General features: G+C 46.3%; 1 long non-coding RNA gene across 2 annotated transcripts in view; it reads left to right on the top strand.

Annotated features, from left to right (window-relative positions):
- Window positions 1–13,871, top strand: part of LOC310702050 — a 48,720-nt gene that overhangs the window by 10,742 nt on the left and 24,107 nt on the right. For both annotated transcript variants that reach the window (XR_014523162.1, XR_014523163.1), the window contains one exon: window positions 9,941–10,076. This is a non-coding gene — a long non-coding RNA (uncharacterized lncRNA). The remainder of the gene's footprint in view (window positions 1–9,940; window positions 10,077–13,871) is intronic.

Here is a 13,871-nt window from a genome sequence, read left to right on the forward strand (position 1 = left end):
CAGAGTAGACCCATTGAAATGAATGGGCATGGCTAATGGCCCGTCCTTTTATTGACAGCCACCTAGAGAAAAAATTGTTATTGTCATTTTTGTATTGTATTGGATGACAATACAAATACAGCAAATAAGCAACTATTATGCAGAACAATACTCTCTAAACATATAGAGAGGGACCATCGGCTGGGTGAGGACTGCAGGGTCTGCTCCCTTTCAGGGCCTTTTCCAACTGGCCCAGGGGGCGTGGCCCAGGCCCTTTCTCCCGGCTATAAAGGGACTCCTGCTGCAGGGAAGCCTCGGACCATCGGCTGGGTGAGGACTGCAGGGCCTGCTCCCTTCCAGGGCCTTCTCCAACTGGCCCAGGGGGCGTGGCCCAGGCCCTTTCTCCCAGCTATAAAGGGACTCCTGCTGCAGGGAAGCCTCGGACCATCGGCTGGGTGAGGACTGCAGGGCCTGCTCCCTTCCAGGGCCTTCTCCAACTGGCCCAGGAGGCGTGGCCCAGGCCCTTTCTCCCAGCTATAAAGGGACTCCTGCTGCAGGGAAGCCTCGGACCATCGGCTGGGTGAGGACTGCAGGGCCTGCTCCCTTTCAGGGCCTTTTCCAACTGGCCCAGGGGGCGTGGCCCAGGCCCTTTCTCCCGGCTATAAAGGGACTCCTGCTGCAGGGAAGCCTCGGACCATTGGCTGGGTGAGGACTGCAGGGCCTGCTCCCTTCCAGGGCCTTCTCCAACTGGCCCAGGGGGCGTGGCCCAGGCCCTTTCTCCCAGCTATAAAGGGACTCCTGCTGCAGGGAAGCCTCGGACCATCGGCTGGGTGAGGACTGCAGGGCCTGCTCCCTTCCAGGGCCTTCTCCAACTGGCCCAGGAGGCGTGGCCCAGGCCCTTTCTCCCAGCTATAAAGGGACTCCTGCTGCAGGGAAGCCTCGGACCATCGGCTGGGTGAGGACTGCAGGGCCTGCTCCCTTTCAGGGCCTTTTCCAACTGGCCCAGGGGGCGTGGCCCAGGCCCTTTCTCCCGGCTATAAAGGGACTCCTGCTGCAGGGAAGCCTCGGACCATTGGCTGGGTGAGGACTGCAGGGCCTGCTCCCTTCCAGGGCCTTCTCCAACTGGCCCAGGGGGCGTGGCCCAGGCCCTTTCTCCCGGCTATAAAGGGACTCCTGCTGCAGGGAAGCCTCGGACCATCGGCTGGGTGAGGACTGCAGGGCCTGCTCCCTTCCAGGGCCTTTTCCAACTGGCCCAGGGGGCGTGGCCCAGGCCCTTTCTCCCAGCTATAAAGGGACTCCTGCTGCAGGGAAGCCTCGGACCATCGGCTGGGTGAGGACTGCAGGGCCTGCTCCCTTTCAGGGCCTTTTCCAACTGGCCCAGGGGGCGTGGCCCAGGCCCTTTCTCCCAGCTATAAAGGGACTCCTGCTGCAGGGAAGCCTCGGACCATCGGCTGGGTGAGGACTGCAGGGCCTGCTCCCTTCCAGGGCCTTCTCCAACTGGCCCAGGGGGCGTGGCCCAGGCCCTTATTTGGAACAAACTTTTGGGGAAGCTGGGAAGTGTTCTGCAATTGCTTCCCTGTTCCAATGTGTTTTAAAATGTCCTCAAGCAGTCGGTGGCAATTTAAATTTGTATTTCTTTTTTTCCTTTTTTCTCTTGCTGGGGGTGGGTGGGTGTAATGGATATTTGGTTGGGGATTAATTTTAGTGTACTTGTTCTGTTTTTGTTTTCTGTTGTTTTATTGGTTCTGTATAGTTTGTGTTTTGTTTTTAAGGGGTGGGATCAGGGCTGCCTGGGAGTGAGGCCCCAGCCAACACAATGGCTGGGACAAGTTCCACAGGGGGGGAAGCACTGGGACATCCGATCTCGGTGATCATGGGCAGGAGGCGGAGTTACGCTAAGACCAGACCATGTCATTACCGAGGAGGCAGGTTTAGTCGTTGTTTGAAGACTATCCCTGCCTCCGGGTCTGGCCTTGACCAGATGGATACTGGAATCAACAGGGGAAACCCACATAACCTGAAGGTGTTGCTGTGTAATGCCAGGTCAATGGTGAATAAAACCACTGCCATCCACGACCTGATTGTGGATGGAGGATTTGACCTGGCTTGTGTGACAGAGACCTGGTTGAATGAGACAGATGGGCCCGTCCTTGCTGCCGCTTGCCCACCAGGTTTCTCTTACGCACAGCAACCCAGGTCATGTGGGCGGGGAGGGGGGGTTGCAGTGATTTTTAGGAAGTCATTAGTCTGCACCAGGCGTCCTACTGGGAAGACCCAGTTTTCTGAGTGCATGTTCTGGAAGTTGGGCAATAGGGGCAGTACAGGATTCCTTTTGGTGTACCGACCTCCCCGCTGCACCAAGGATTCCCTGTCCGAGCTGCTTCAGGTCGTGGTGGAGGTCCTCCTGGAGACACCTAGTTTGGTTGTCCTAGGGGATTTTAACATCCACGCCGACACGACCTTACAAGGGGCCGCTCGGGACTTCGTGGAAAGCATGGCCTCCATGGGGCTGTCCCTGAATAAGTTGGGCCCAACTCATAGTCATGGACATGCCTTAGACCTGGTATTCACCTCTAGCGACGTGGGTGATCTGACACTAAGTAAAAATGAAACCAAAGAAGTGCCATGGTCAGATCACTTCCTTTTTTTTTTTTTTTATAAAATTTTTATTGGTTTTGCAACATTTTTAAGAAAAACAAACAAACATTAAAAATGACAAACATACACGTATAGTTTCAAACATATTTTCATAAACCTCTTTTCTTGGACTTCCCCATACCCCCCCTCTCTGCATCCCAATGTCCGTAGTTCAACTAGCAACTCCCAATTGTTACTTTCCAATCTCAATCATCTTAGTCCTCTTTTATAGTCTAACCTTATATCCCTGTACCCCTTTGTCTCTGAAAACCACGACATTTTAGCATTCATTAAGTTTATAGTAGTCCTTAAGGTAGCTTTTAAATTTTCTCCATTCTTCTTCCACCGTCTCTTTTCGTTGGTCACGGATTCTGCCTGTCATCTCGGCCAGTGTCATATAGTCCATCACTTTCATCTGCCATTCTTCCAAAGTGGGTAAATCTTGTGTCTTCCAATACTTTGCGATGAGTATTCTTGCTGCTGTTGTGGCATACATGAAAAAAGCTCTATCTTTCTTTGTCACCAGTTGGCCGACAATGCCCAAGAGAAAGGCCTCTGGTTTTTTAGGAAAGGTACATTTAAGTACCTTTTTCATTTCATTATAGATCGTTTCCCAGAAGGCCTTAATCTTCGGGCATGTCCACCAAAGGTGATAAAAGGTACCTTCAGTCTCTTTACACTTCCAACATTTGTTATCGGGCAAATGATAGATTTTTGCCAGCTTGACTGGGGTCATGTACCACCTGTATACCATTTTCATAATATTTTCCTTTAAGGCATTACATGCCGTAAATTTTATACCGGTGTTCCATAACCATTCCCAGTCAGCTGACATAATATTGTGTCCAACATCCTGAGCCCACTTAATCATTGCCGATTTAACTGTTTCATCCTGTGTGTTCCATTTCAACAACAAGTTGTACATTCTAGATAAATTCTTAGTGTTGGGTTCTAACAGTTCAGTTTCTCATGGTCAGATCACTTCCTGGTGCAACTGGACTTCTCCGCGACCCTTCCCCTCTGCAGGGAGGTGGGACCAATTCGGATGGTCCGCCCCCGCCACTTAATGGATCCAAATGGTTTCCAGAGAGTGGTAGGGGATGCTTTATCCCATGTTGATGGCCTTTCAGCTGATTCCCTGGTGGCCCGCTGGAATGCGGAGTTAACCAGGGCTATCGACTGTCTGGCTCCGAAGCGCCCTCTCCGATTGCATGGAGCCCGGACAGCCCCGTGGTTTTCTTCGGAGCTGAGGGCGATGAAACAATCGCTGAGACGGCTAGAGCGTCGGTGGCAGAAAACTCACTCCGAATCTGACCGGACACAGGTTAGAGCTCAACGTCGAGCCTACCAAGTGGCGATAGCGACGGCGAAGAAGACTTTCTTCACCGCCTCTATTGCATCTGCAGAAAATAGTAGCAGGAGACTCTTTCAGGTGGTCCGCAATTTAACGGAACCACCTTTACCATCGGGGCCTTGTAAAGACCCCAAGATCTCCTGCAACGATTTTGCAAAGTTTTTTGCAGATAAAATCACTCATATTCGGAAGGAGCTAGACACCACCGTGGGAGCAGGGCTGGGGCGGGAGAGTGCTAGAGCCCTGTCTGGTCAAGTTGCATGGAATCAATTTCAATCCGTTACCCCCGAGGATGTGGACAGGCTGCTTGGACGAGTGAAACCAACCACCTGTCTCCTTGATCCTTGCCCATCCTGGCTTATAAAAGCTAGCCGGGAAGGGCTGGGCGATGGGCTCTGCGGGGTGGTGAATACTTCCCTCTGTGAGGGAACATTCCCAGAACCGCTGAAAGAGGCGGTCATTAAACCGCTTCTTAAAAAACCATCTTTAGACCCGGCCAGTATGGCCAACTATCGCCCAGTCTCAAATCTTCCATTCTTGGGCAAGGTGATTGAGCGTGTGGTTGCTGAACAACTCCAGGCACGCCTGGAGGATGCGGACCATTTGGATCCCTTCCAATCAGGGTTCAGGCCTCATCATGGGACTGAAACTGCCTTGGTCGCACTGGTTGATGATCTCCGGCGAGCTAGGGACAAAGGTGAGAGTTGTTTCCTAGTTCTGCTGGATCTCTCAGCGGCCTTTGATACAATCGACCATAACATCCTTCTGGACCGTCTAGAGGGGTTGGGAGCTGGGGGCACTGTTATACAGTGGTTTCGCTCCTTTCTCCTGGGCCGTGTTCAGAAAGTGGTGGTGGGGGATGAGTGTTCAGACCCCTGGGCCCTCACTTGTGGGGTGCCTCAGGGTTCCGTCCTCTCCCCCATGCTTTTTAACATCTATATGAAGCCGCTGGGAGAGATCATCAGGGGGTTTGGACTGGGTGTCCATCAATATGCAGATGATACCCAGCTCTACCTTTCTTTCAAATCAGAACCAGTGAAGGCGGTGAAGGTCCTGTGTGAGTGCCTGGAGGCGGTTGGAGGATGGATGGCGGCTAATGGATTGAAGTTGAATCCTGACAAGACAGAAGTACTGTTTTTGGGGGACAGGGGGCGGGCTGGTGTGGAGGACTCCCTGGTCCTGAATGGGGTAACTGTGCCCCTGAAGGACCAGGTGCGTAGCCTGGGAGTCATTTTGGACTCACAGCTGTCCATGGAGGCACAGGTCAATTCTGTATCCAGGGCAGCTGTTTACCAACTCCACCTGGTACGCAGGCTGAGACCCTACCTGCCCGCTGACTGTTTGGCCAGAGTGGTGCATGCTCTAGTTATCTCCCGCTTGGACTACTGCAATGCGCTCTACGTGGGGCTACCTTTGAAGGTGACTCGGAAACTACAGCTAATCCAGAATGCGGCAGCTAGACTGGTGACTGGGGGCGGCCGCCGAGACCACATAACACCGGTCTTGAAAGACCTACATTGGCTCCCAGTACGTTTCCGAGCACAATTCAAAGTGTTGGTGTTGACCTTTAAAGCCCTAAACGGCTTCGGCCCTGTATACCTGAAGGAGCGTCTCCACCCCCATCGTTCTGCCCGGACACTGAGGTCCAGCGCCGAGGGCCTTCTGGCGGTTCCCTCATTGCGAGAAGCGAAGCTACAGGGAACCAGGCAGAGGGCCTTTTCGGTGGTGGCGCCCGCCCTGTGGAATGCCCTCCCATCGGATGTCAAGGTGATGGACAACTACCTAACATTCAGAAAACCTCTTAAGGCGGCCCTATTCAGGGAAGCTTTTAATGTATGATATTTTAGTGTTTTTTGGTTTCTGTGGAAGCCGCCCAGAGTGGCTGGGGAAACCCAGCCAGATGGGCGGGGTACAAATAATAAATTATTATTATTATTATTATTATAGGTTCCATTTGGCTATCATGGTAAGCCTTGCTCTCTCTTCATTTCTTTAATCCTATTTAAAGTAATGTGCGCCTGCAGCTATCACCTGTTGCTTTTGTCTGCAAGTCAAATTTTATTAGATACGGTAACTTTTAGTGGAGTAAGTCTGTTGCGACGAGTTCTAGTGTTAAGGGTTATAGAGGGGAGAAAGCCTATCTTCCTCTATACCATGCATCATTTTATTGTGTTCCTTTGCCCTTAGTAATATTAAAAACACATAAACTGACCCCCTTCAACTTTCCTTGTAGGGAAGGTACTTCAATCCCTTCATATTTCTTAGTTGCTTCTTTTCTTGCTTTTTTTGAGATGGGTCAACTACATACACTATTCCAGAAGTGTCTGCAACCTAGAAGTATTAGGATACTGGCAATTGTATATTCAGTCCTTTGTCTTAAAATCCCTAGCATGGAATTTGCCACCTTTATTGCCACAGAACATGTGAATTGGCATTTTCATTGAGATATCACGAGAACAATATCACTTCACTGGTTAGTCATGGTCAGTTCAAAGTACATCAGTCTATATGTGAATGCAAGGCTTTGTTGTTTTTGCTGCAAAAGACTAATACAGCTATTCCTCTGGAAATTGATATGAGAATTTATAAAATGTTGCCTCAAAGTGCATCAATTTATACTTGTATTGGACGTCATTTGCCATTTTGTTGCCCATTCATCCAGTTTGGAGAGGTATTTCTGGAATTTTTTACTGTCTGAGGAATAACTGGGACAGGTGATGGGTAGGTTTGGGGGATTCTCTGGTCCTGAATGGGGTACCTTTGCCCCTAAAGGACCAGGCGTGCAGCCTGGGAGTCATTTTTAACTCACAGCTGTCCATGGACGTATGGATCAATTCTGTTTCAAGGGCAACTGTAGACCCTACCTGCTTATGCCCTGTTTTGTCAGAGTGGTACATGCTCTGGTTATCTCCCGCTTGGTCTACTGCAATGCGTTCTACCTTTGAAGATGACTTGGAAACTACAACTAAGGCAGAATGTGGCTACCAGACTGGTGACTGGGAGTAGCTGCTGGGACCATATAAAACCTATTTTAAAAGATCTACATTGGCCTCCAGAACATTTACAAGCACAATTCAAAGTGTTGGTGCTGACCTTTAAAGCCCTAAATGGCTTTGGCCCTGTATACCTGAAGGAGTGTTTCCACCCCATTGTTCAGCCTAGACACTGAGCTTCAGCTCTGAGGGCCTTGTCATGGTTCCCTCATTGCGAGAAGTGAGTTATGGGATCCAGGCAGAGGGCCTTCTCAGTAGTAGTGCCTGCCGTGTGGAATGTTCTCCCATCAGATGTCAAAGACATAAACAGCCCTGTATAGGGAAGTTTTTAATGTTTGATGTCTCACTGTGTTTGATGTTTTAATTTGTTGGAATCTGCCCAGAGTGGTGGGGCAACCTGGTAGGATGGGTGGCATATAAATAATAAAGTATTACTATTACTTTTAAAATTGTGTGTTTAAAAGTAGGTTAATTAATAGTTAAATTTAGAACAAGAAAAAGAAGCAGATTTTTATTATTGAATTATAGTCTTACTGGAGTTTGATACTTTTCTTTTGAGGCTTAAAAAATATGTTTATTAAGAACACATTTAGCTGTTAAACAAAGAAGAACAGCATTTAATTGACCCAAAGTCAGAGACGTTACTTCATTATCATGAGGTTAGTTATAATTGGCCTTGACTGAGAAACCAGGACGTGGCAAATAACACATTAGTTTGAGGGTGGGCTTCATTTTGATAGGCACTGTTCTTATGAGGCATGCATTCTTATGAGGTGGCCAGACATGGTATTTTTTTCCCATGCTAATGGCCTATCCAGCTAGCTCTGCTGAGCTGACTTAGCTTGCTAGCATAATTTCCAGGGGGTTTCTGTTGTTTGGCAAAATTTAATCAAACCTTGATTATTCAAACTTTTACTAAATTATGGGGAATTATATGATACCCAATGAGAATTCTGTTTTGAGCATTAGATCTTTTTTTGAAGACTATTAGAACAAAAAAATAAAGATAGGTATTGCCTTTTGTGTAATGGGATCAGCAATCCCTTTGGCTCCTGTGAGAGCATCCAGGGGCCATAGGAAGCATCAGATCTCCCTCTCTGAAAGTGGAGCGAGTGTCACTGGAGAGCTCAGAGATTGAGATCTGTGTCAGATTCCCTCCTTCCATTCCTAGACCTACCACCGTTGGAATGGTAATGTTGAAAAAGGGATATCTGGAGGTGGATTAGATGTGTGTCAAAGGAGAACTGTGTGGAAGCCTTGGATCCAACACCTTCCAAGGACTCCAAACTCAGAGAGGGAACTGTGGCAGCCCTGGAGTTGGTATAGTCCAGTCCCATTTATTTCCCTCCCATTGATGGGGAAAAAATAGAAAAGGATGTAGGAATGCATAAGCAATTCTCCACCCTTATTTCCTCCATGTCAGCTAGGGCCTGACACAGTGCTGGATATGGCTGATGCCCTGCCATCAGCCTCCATTTCCTGCCTTAGGATTGCACACTTAGGGGATTTTAAATTCCTTGAAGACCAGCTCAAATTTTTTTTTGGTTGCACTCCTAAGCAACGCTTAATTGGAACTAGCTTCATTGACTGCATTTGGGCTTACCACAGCGTAGATATGGTTCGAATCATGTCATAAATGTGAAATAAAATGCATGCCAAATGCATTTCTGGATTGCACTATACATTATTTGTGCAAAACATAGAATGGACAAGCTTAAACAATCTAACTCATAGGAATGTAAGAGAAAATGAAACTCCTGTTGTACATCTAATTAGATTTATGTCTACTTTGCTGGGCATATTAAGTATTTTAAAATCTGTGAACTGACATTTAGCTGCTTAAATTATAATATATGAAGTTGCAAACTAGAAATGCCTCATGCATACAATCTGTGAATAAAAGAAGTGATGTATGGAGCTACTGGGTGGGAATTCACCTGATGAGTCCCCGTCAACAGAGGTGTCAGGAGCTGGAGTCAGGAGTAGGTTAGCAATGAAAAGATACTGGTGTCAGTGAAGTTAACTCTTTAGTCAAAGAAACCAAAACAGTGCAGGCCTAGTGATCAGAGCAGCTCTTCCCAGAAGGTCTTGCCACAATGAGTCAGTTGCAAGGACTGAAGGTCCCCACCTTCCCTAGTTCCTTCCCCAGCAGCAGAAGGCTCTGTCGCCTTGTCTCTCATTGCTTTGGCCTCTTCAATTCTCTGCGTGTTCTGGGAGACCAGTGAGGAGGGGAGGTGGTCACAGCAGGATGGGGAGACTCCCTGGATTCTTCTGCAACCTGCTTCATCTCTGTCTCCTGGCCCCCTCCTCTCCTGCCTCTGAGTCTGCCATGACTTATCATCTGCCACAGCCTCTTCTGCACACTAAACCCTGTTGCCTCTTCAACTTCCAACACCTCCTCCTCCCAGTCTTCTCCCTCTGCATCCAGCCAGACCCTGCACAAGGACTTCCACTAGGGCAGTGGGGTTTTCCCCTCTCTTTACCCTGTACCCCCCCCCAAATGATATGGGGGGAGGTTGGGTTGGAGAACCCTCAGAACATTGTGCCGGGGGAGGGGGATAATTCCATCAGGCAAGCTGATCTCATAGAATTGTAGAGTTGGAAGGGATCCCAGTGGCCATCTTGTTTAATGCCGTACAATACAGGAATCTCAACAACAGCACCCATGACAGATGGCCATCCAACCTCTGCTTAAAAACCACAAACAAACCAATGTATGTATGTATGTATGTGCATGCTGATGGAGCAATCAGAAGAGTGATGTTGAATTCCTCCCACTATCTTTTCAGAACAAACACATTCTCAAAATAATCATTGCAAGTAGGACTAGTGAATTACTAATTTACTAAAAACAAGTGGGCAATGGAATTGGGCTGGCAGAACCTTTGAAATATTCTTAAGTACAATCTTCAGCTATAGACTGTGGGTGTGGACCAGGTTTTAATTATTTTGTCTGCACCTCTGGTTTTCTGTCTAGATTGGCAATACAAAGAGATCCACAAATCAATTCACCAGCTCACAAAAACATCTGCTTCCAGCTCTGGTGAACAGAACACTCAAGACCATACAGATCCCTGCTCCAGAGGATTCATTTCCACTGCATTTTTTAACAGGTAAGAAACAGCAGGAGACTTTTATGAGTAACAACAGAGAATGTTTCTTACCTTTTCCTTATCTCACATTAATGAGAGATAACCTGCCTCTCAAGCTCTCTGTACATGCCTGAAGACTTGAGGGGGCAGTGGTAGGTAGCTGACTAGTATGCTGAGCCAACATTTTGAGACCCTGGGATATACAGATACCCGAAAGTTTCCCTTCAGTGGAGGGTGGAAGAGTGATTTTAATCAGGGCAAAACAACAGTAAATAGCATCAAATAAAAAAGCAGATAACTAAAATATAGAGAGAAACAAACATTTAAAAAGAGCCAGGAATTTATATATGTGTGTGTGTGTGTGCGCGCGTGCATCAGTCAGATAAAAAGATCACTGGAAAAGTATTCAAGCAATGATTGGATATCAATAAAAAAGGAGCTGGTCTAACATCCCTGGGTGAAGGGTTCCATGTAGTGGACTCCACAGCAGATAAGGTTCACTCGTAAGGACCACCCTTCCACTGTATCTCAGGAGGCAAAACGATGTGCAAAAGACCTCACTAGATGACCTCAGATGGTAGACGAATTCATTTGGGAATGGTGTGATATGATCCTTGGACTTGACACCCAAGTTGTAGTCTCTACAAGTAGCTATATTGTTGCACGCCACCCCAATATAAAGCAGTGCAGTATTCCAGGTGCTTACCCTGGGTCCGTGTTTCCTTTTGGAATGAGGCACAGTGAAGATTGTGGTTTTCTTAGGATATATGGTTTATTTACACACTTAGGATATATGGTTTATTTACACACATATGCAATCTGAGCCTATGATGGAGGGTTTCACAGCATCAGCACCCCAAGAGGGCCTTGCTTTCCCCATAGCTACACCCTTAGATTCAAACAGAAATCAAACATTGCTTGACTCTCTGGCTTCCCAGCTTGATGCTTTGCTTCTAGTTCACATCACACAACTCTCTGCTCTCAACTCTGCCTTTGTTCTAACCACCAGCGAGTTGAGAGAGGGGACCCCACCTATTTCTCATCTTGCACAGAGCCCCTTTCTTTGTTCCCTTAATGACCCATGACCTCACCAGGAAGCTAGCTTGGCTACTCCAAGAATTAGAAGGGGGCTCGGGCATTCAGCCTAACCCTCACAAAACTCATAACACAATTATCTGTGTTGAACAAAGGCATTATGGGAAAAGAAGCCCAAGCACTACTTTTAACACTCACAGGAGCAAATTGACTAGGTAACGCATGTGCATAAGGAAGTTCATATTCCTTTTTGCTCCTCGTGTAGAAGAGTTTGAATATTAGGCTTTATTGAAACATGACAAGAGGAATAAAGCAAAAGCAGCTTATACTATAAATGGGAAAAATCTGTTTGCATCAATCAGTCTAGTAGCTGAATTACAGTAATCAGGCTAGAGTCCTTCAGATGTTTTGACCTATAGCTCATTGTCCCAGACTCCCAGTGGCTGTGCTGACTGGGACCGGTGGGAGCTGTATTCAAAAATGTCTGAAGGGCACAAGGTTGGCATAGGTTGCATAATAATTTCAAAATTTTCCAGGTTGGCTGGCTGATGCTTTGAGGTTTTAGTATGATAACCGTGTCAGGGACTCAAAACTATTACAGATTAGGGTCACTATTGTATATTCTGTGTACATGTTTATTTTGTACACATGAGAAAATAATAAAGTTTAGAACAGATAACAAGCATTTATCACAAACACATTTGAGTACACCTCCTGTCCACCTAAAAGCACATAGGTAGCATTAGATTACATTTCTAAAACTGTGTTGACATTTACTTTTTTCTGCTCTTTTATTTCACTTGCTGTGCACTTTGTGCTTAGTGTCCAGGGCTAGTAGCCTAGAAGGCAACAGGGGCATGTGGTCAATCATTTGTGTGAATTGATGGGAAGGTATTTGTTACCATAGATTTAACTAGTCTTATTCAGACATGACATGCAGATTTCCCTTTTGATAGAGGATAACAGTCATTTTGAGAGACACCCACCCACAAAAGCCACAGACATGATGCCTGACTCAAATCTTTACCCACTGCTTTGCAATGCAAAACTGGTGGAGTTTTTGGTACTTTCTGATTAAAGCAAAAGTATTTTACAGGGGTTTTCCAGCATCTTAGATGGTTGCTCAAAAACAAATCAGCTGAGGTTAGTGGAGGGGGACGGAGACATTTTTTTTTTGCTTATCTTTGACGCTCATTCAAAACAAAAAGAAATCAACCCCAAAAGAAATTGAGTGTGGTAAAACATGGCAATACCACTCCAGGTGTAGGAGAACAAATAATACTGCAAGGGCTATAGTGGAAGAAACAGCTAAGGTGGGCTTTTTGATCAGCATCCACTCTTACAAGCTCTGGCACCCATGCTGATGCTATTGCACAGTGTTTCCCAACCTGATGTTTTCCAGATATTTTAGACTACAGCTTCCATCTGTCCCAGCCAATTTTGGAGTTGCAGTCCAAAACATCTGGAAAGCACCAGTTTGGGGAAGGTTGTTATAGAGGAACAGGAATCACTGTGGAACTTGTAGCATTTGGACACAGCACACCAAAATATTGAAAGCCTTCTACTTGCAAACATCCAAAGCACAAAAGGCATGATATATTGGTTTTGAGGAAGCCTTTATCTCTTATAGTGCAGGTAGCCATACTCTGGGAAAGGGAAAGGACTGTTTCTAGGTGGTCACTGTTGTGTGTTGATAAAGTGAATTGCTAGTATACTAGTGAGGTATTTCACAAAAGGAGAACATGAATGTGCTTATCATATACACAAACCAATGGTGAAAGATGGTGGATGAGAACTTTTAGAAGTAACATATACTGGAGTATTCTTTCCATCTTTCAACAATTCCTATGTACTCAGACGTAAGTCACTCTGGGTTCAGTGGGACTTACTCTGAAGTAAGAGGATAGGACTGCAACATTAGTAGCTTAAATAGAAATGAAGACGTTTGGTTCAGTTAATATTGCACTCGGTTGTTGAAGAGTTATAGAAGTTGTGCATGGCAAGATATGGCGGTTTATGCAACTATATTAGACACAGGAACCCAGTATCACTTTAATCCCCTTTTATCCAGTGAGACAAGAATTTTCAGTATTGAAAGTAATGAATTGATGCCACTAATTTTAAAAACCCTTTTATTGTATGAGGTTCCCCCACCCCCATGCTTTAGGTGTAAAGGAATGGGAGTGGAAAGGAATTCCCCCCAGATCAGATGTGTCAGCAATTCTTTTTCCTGTAGTGAGTACAATAGGTGCGAGGCATCTGCGTATGTAACTACATATTTTCCTAAGCACATTTTACCTTTGTTGCTCATATTTTCTGCTTTGGCACACAGTCTTCTGTTAGGGGCAACATACCTAGAGAACCCTGCTGCCTCAGTAGAGGGGATCAGGTCCCTACATTATAGTGTACTTTATTAAAAGCCACCCTCACCACAAAATCATCCTTGCTTGTTGGTTACTTGAAGATGATGGCCAATTTATTATTTGCATATGTCCAAGAGCTGTTGCAGACCAACAATGGATGGATATTTTATATCAGCTCAAAAACATTGCTTTTCAACTTCCTATGAAGGCAGATCACAGATTCAGCTGCAAGTATAATATGGAAGATGAAAAATGATATACTTGAGAGGCAGTGTTATGTAGTGGTTAGGGCTGGACTAGAACTGGGGAGACCCACATTTACGTTCCCATCTTAGCCAGGAAGCTCACTGAGGAGGCCATTCTCTCTTAGCTCAACTTAAAGCAGGCAGGGGGAAAGAATTATTTATGTTCTCTCAAG

This window comes from Podarcis liolepis, assembly GCF_965112155.1.
Source record: "Podarcis liolepis genome assembly, chromosome: 2".
Taxonomy (NCBI): Eukaryota; Metazoa; Chordata; class Lepidosauria; order Squamata; family Lacertidae; genus Podarcis; species Podarcis liolepis.